Genomic DNA, 6,062 nt, shown 5'->3' with positions numbered 1-6,062 from the left:
ATTTGGATGTAGGTTTTAAAGGGGTTTTGAGTTTGAGCTCAAAGGCTGCCTGGAAAGAAGGTGAGTACCTCTAAATTTTAATTCTCTAAAATTTAATTTTAAAGCATGGGAAATGTGTGTATGCCTGCATGTGTGTGAGTGAAAATGGATGGAAAAGTGAATGAAATGTTTTTGTTGTTGTTGTTGCTGTTTTTGTCCTGTGAGAGCAAAAAGCAAATGCCAATTGTGCGTAAAGAGAGAGGAAAAGAGGAGATGCGCATACCCGCTGATGACAGGACCCCTCCTGGGTAGCTGTGCGGCTGGTCCTCCCGAGTCTTTCCCCAAGACTTGAAAACTGTCAAAATGTCCCTGCGAGTAAGGGCACGAAAGAAGGTTCCCGTGGTGAGGAACGCGAAAAGTTCCTCCAAAGGGCGTGAAGAGTCCCTCCGAAGGGCGAGAAAACATCCCTTTAAAAGGGTGCAAAAGGTCCTCTAAGGACTTGAATTTGAAGTGGGGAATACGAAGCGGCAAGCCCGGCTAGGACGAAGTGAGCCCCACATCTGAGTGGGATCATGGGAAGTGGTCGTTCACAGGCAGTCATGGAAACCCCCCTAGGGGACCTGTTGGGGGCCTGGGACAAAAAGCAGATGCCTGCCCTGGCCGGAATGAAAAAAAAAGGAAAGCAAAACAGATATGTAGAGAAATGGGCTTTGCTAAAAGATGATACAGGCAAAACTAATTTGGCTACATAAAGGTACTTAAAAGAAAAGGGAAAATGTTGGGGTTTCTTTTTTTCTCTTGTCTGTCTCCTTCTCTGTCTTCTATGCAACCATGTGGTTTGTTTGTTAAGATTTGTGCCTTCCCTAATTTAACAGATTTGTGCGGGGAATGACTAGGTTGTGTAAACCTGAGAGTTCTCTTCCCCCCCCTCTTATTTTCTCCTTGTCCTTGTGTATATATGTGTCTAAATCTTTATGCACCCTCAAGGTAATGTAACTATAAAATGTCTCCAATCCAAAAAGACAAGAATTTTAAACTTTTCAATGAAAGAAAAGAGTAAACTGGCAGAAATTGCCTTTGCTCAGTTTGTCAGGCCCAGAAAACTGAGTGAAGGGGGAGGGGAGTCTTTACTTTGTGTTTGTTTGACCAGCAGAAACAGAGTAAAGGTTTTTTCCCCCTTCCTTCCTTCCTTCCTTCCCTATACCTTAAATGTTTTAAGTTCATTTGCAAGAAAAGTTTCATCCTTGCATTTATTGTATGTTTAAAGGATTTTACCTGTTCATTTCTTTCCTGAAGCATGTGAATCCAGACCCCATTTCTCATCTGTGATATCCCCATAATGTTACCAGTTTATCAGTTTAGTAACTGATAGTTTTATTTTTCAAACTCTGCCTGCAAGTTATCTACGCCCCCACCCCCTCCCTTACCTCTAATCCTCCAACAATGTATTTTCTGTGGGGGAGGGGACCTTGTTCTCATGTCTTTCAGCCCTGCACAGATGAGCAGAGCACATGGATCCAGATGCCTCCAGAGGAGACCCTCCATCCATTTGAGCCAGGAATTGGGTTTGGATCTAGTCCTCCACTGAATGTCCAGCAACCAGAGTGAAGTCTAACTCACCAGCCTTACCACCAAACCAAGCATGCCACCCTAGCAGACATGAAATAATCCTGAAGGAGATAAAGAAGTAAAGACCAAAAGACTTTTTAATTCCCAGAAGACAGCTGAAAAGACTATGGGGAGGGTAGAAATTGATTGTAAGGTTTTCTTTCTCTGCTTCATTCACAGAAATTGATTGTAAGGTTTTCTTTCTTGTCTCATTTATATTGTAACTTGCTTAGTGTACTCATGTAAGAATTGTATTTGAGAGTGGTTGGCACAGCAAGTTCTGAACACCTTAGATTTCTGTCTAGTGGGAGGAAAGTTTATCCAAAATGTCTGTATTTTCTGTATTGTAGAAGCAGCTACACACAGAGAGAGAGACACACACACATACACACACAGAGAAAGAGAGAGAGAGAGAGAGAGAGAGAGAGAGAGAGAGAGAGAGAGAGAGAGAGAGAGAGAGAGAGAGAGAGAGAGAGAGAGAGAGAGAGAGAAACCCCATTCAAAATTAGATTGAAAGTATCTCCTCCACTTTACCTCTGCACAAAGCTTCTCCTAGGTTGATTTTTGCCCTGGCACAAAAGCCTAAGCAGTGATATCTTCCTTTTAATTCCGTGGGGGAGGGTCAATTCCCCTCAGGCAATTCCCCCACTTGAAGAGTAGCAGAAAGGATCTTCGAAATTCAAACCCTGACTGTGACTCAAAAAAATGATGCTGCTCAGTTGCACAGTAAAGCAGGATATGTTCCACTGGTGATCTCATGAGTAGGAGTCCCTGGGCTTATTGTGTGTAATTAAAAAAAAATACTAAATAGCCTGGATTGCACACTAGCTAAACTCAATTTGGCCTCACTAAAATAAGAGCTAGGGCAGTTTCAAGAACCATCCCTTGGAAATGGGCAGCCTGTAGTTTTTTAAAAGGCAATGGATCCGATGGAGCTGCTGAGGGACTTAGATAGCGACGAACCTTATGAGTCAGCTATGGAAGAGATGGAGGACCCTGAGCAGACTTCAGGCTCAGAGCATGGACCAGAGAGGCTGGTTGGCCATCAGAAGGCGCCTGAGGCATGGAGCAGTGGGAAGGACACAACTGTTTAAAGTAATCTGCAGTATGTCTGGTCTGAACTGTTTTGGGTTCCTGTTTGGAACACGCTGGAGAAGCTGTTATCTGCATCTGTCAGAGTCTGGGTTGCTGCCAAGGTTCTTATCTGTGAGTTCGTGTTTGGACTTTCAGCCACCAAGATTATAGTCCTGCCAATAAAGTGTGGCATTCCAGCTAAGCCTGTGTCGAAATTCATTACTGGACGGAGGAGGGGTCAGAACAAAAGCCCATGTATAAACAAAACCAATTGGTCAGCTGTCCTAGAACTGCATACTGTATGTGTGTTGGTTCTGTTCATCAATAAACTTTCTTTCAGCCTCCATTTTATTTCCAGTGCCTTTCTTCCAGCTTGGAACTGAAGCTGGTTGCTGTATCTGTTGTCATTAATTTGATCGTGCTTATATTTAATCATAGTCCCATTTTTGTACTGTGCTCTTCCACCATTTCTAGAGCTTGAAGGTAATTTGCATTTTCAGCTATCAATATGGTATCATCAGCCTAGGGCAGGTTATTTATGGTTCGTCCTCTAATTTTAAAATCATGCTCATCTTCTACCAATCCACATTCCCTAAAATCCTTTATATCTTGCATTTAGGTTGAATAAATAAGGGGAGACCATACAGTCCTACCTCATAACTTTACTAACGTGGAGCCAGTATGTTTCAGCATGATCTGTCCAGACTGGGCTTCATGACTATCTCATTGCAGGAGGACAATGAGATGCTTTGAAATTCCTATTTGTTTAAAGTACATTCCATAGCCTGACATGATTGATACAATCAGAGGACTTTCTATGGTAATGGAGCATACAGTGACTTCTTTTTTATATTCTTTGGTGTTTTTAATTACTCAGCACACATCAGCAATAATGTCTATATTCCTCAGTTTTTTCATCTTAAACTTAATCCAGCCACTGGTAGGTTTTCCCAATATCTGTCACCTCAGCTATTTATCAGTGGTAGATTCTATGCAAGGACTTGTCTTGCCATGGCATTTTCTCTGTTTGATCTTCTTCCCATGTCTGCTGTGGCCTCAGGCATTCTCTCAGCAGCACATCTTTGGGTGTCATCTTACTGATGTACTCTGGGATGATCTGGGTTTCATGCAGGATAGTTGCTTTAACACTCACCAGACCTCAAGCACCTTTCCAAATGGTGTTCAGGCTCTGGGTGTTGGACCTGTTATAGAAGTCTCTGTACGAGAAGCTTCCAGGTCTTTACAATAGCAGCTTCCATGGCCTCCTTTGGCCAGCTCACTAGACTGGCAAGGTTCGGATGACAGGCAGGCATACGTATTGATGGCATGGATCTTGTTTTAAAAAAAAGGAGGGATTGTAGGAAGTTATTACCCAGCCCTCTCACAGAAAAACGAAATATCCTAGGAAATATTAAAAAGGCAGAATATTACATTTCCCTGGATATGAAAAGGAAGAAACATGTTTTAAAAGACAGAATAGTTCACTGCAGCTTCCTGCCCATCTCCCTTTATTAATGAGCCATTAAAGCCTGAGCTAGTCCACTTTTACATAATAAAGAGTTCTCCCCTTCAGCTCCAGAGTGATGGGATAAAGGCATGACTAGCCTTCACCCACTCACCACATGGCATTTGAGAACTCAACCAAACCTGGATTCAAAACGCAGCCTAGAGAGTTGCCCCTGCATGGCCCGATGGGAGTCTGACAACCAATCAGTATACAAGCTCAAGATCAAAGGCCAGAGAGGGCATAAAACCAGGGACTTTCGGCATCTCAGCCCTTCCTCCTCTTCTTCTCCACCAACATTGAAGCATGTGATCACCTTTTCTGTTCAGGACTCAAGCCACGTGCTCCTGTCCACCATTAAAACCATCTTTCCAAGCAGCCTCAATGTCTCCAGTGTCTTTTTCCCCGTTGAAGCTGAACTCAGAAGGACATTTCTTTTAACAGTACTTTATGGTACTTGGATGTTGCTGTCTTCCTTGTCTCATCAACATGATTCTCATGTGACTGTGGAACACCAAGGTACTCATAGCTGATCTGTATGTTTGCTATGTGGCCCACAAGTAATTCTACCCAATAAGTCTTGACAATCTTCCCTCTTTTTACTGCTATCTGATCATACTTCTACAATCCGAATTACATTCCAATGTCCTCACTGCAGACCCATGTGAATCAGTAAGTTGATGTCTCATTCACTCTTAGTATACAGCTTGATGTCATCCATGTAGAGGAGGTGACTGATGGTAGTTCCACTTTTGAACTTGTAGCTGCATCCAGGCCTTGTAATTGTCTGGCTGAAGGGGTTTAAGACTATATAGAAGAGCGGCAGGGATACTGCATCACCATGATATACTTCACACTTAATAGCCACTTATGTGAACTGTCTTGAGTGGATTTCCAAACTTGTCTTCCATAATCGCATTGAGTTATTGAGGAAGGTGCTTTGTACGTTGTTAACTTTGTATAGTGCTAGGCATTCACATAGTAATTGGGCTATCTCAAGTTGTGAGAAAGGGTTCCTCTTTACTATGTTGAAGTGTTGCTAAAATAACTGTTTCTCATTTAGCATGGACATATGACTTTTGTCCAACTATATCTCTTAGGTCTGCTATTCCATCAATTCCAGGTTCTCTTGTCTCATCCATGTATTGTTTGTTCTAATAGACCATTTATTGTTGGGGTGTCCTGGTTCCCCAACATCTGATGAAGAACTTGTTAATCCAGGTGAGTTGACTCGACTTTCCTAATACTTGTCACTCTCATTTTTTAGTGTTAATAAGTCTTTGTTCAAGGAACTCTACTGGTAAAGTAGGTACCAGCAAGGTTTTGAACCCCGGTCTTCCACACCAAAGGCTGATGCTCTGACCAATACACTACCCAGCTGCACTCTCTATGTAACTGTTGTTTATAAATTCACATATAATGCCAAGAGTGCACAACTTTCATGTTTTATTCTCTCCTGACCTGGTTTTTCCTTAGGCTTAATATAGATGTTCAGGTCAGGTTTTAACACCTGGCAATTGCCTGGACTACTGTATTCCCTGCAGTTTATTTGGCAAAGTTTTTTTTTTAAATGGCTTGTGCCTGTCTCTTTCCTAAGATGCAGAGAGAATGTTTAGCCCAAGGTCTCCCAACTGGCTTCATGTTTAAGACAGATTTAGAACTCATAGTGTCCTGGTTTCTAGCCTGATGCCTTAGTCGCTACACCCAATTTGCTTTCACTCAATAGTTTAGATACTTTGCTGCAAAAGCCAATGATTTTAGTTGGTAATACATGTTGCTTTTTTTAAATTTCTCAAAGGACTCTGCATTTTTCCTTCAGTTTCCATATTGTTTTCACAACCTAGTTTTGCTATTGTTGTCATGCACATTGCTTCCATCTCACACAGTGCCCTCTGAT

This window comes from Natrix helvetica (genome assembly GCF_964273705.1).
Source record: "Natrix helvetica genome assembly, chromosome: 3".
In the NCBI taxonomy this organism is placed as follows: Eukaryota; Metazoa; Chordata; class Lepidosauria; order Squamata; family Natricidae; genus Natrix; species Natrix helvetica.
Note: the sequence above shows the minus strand (reverse complement) of the source record.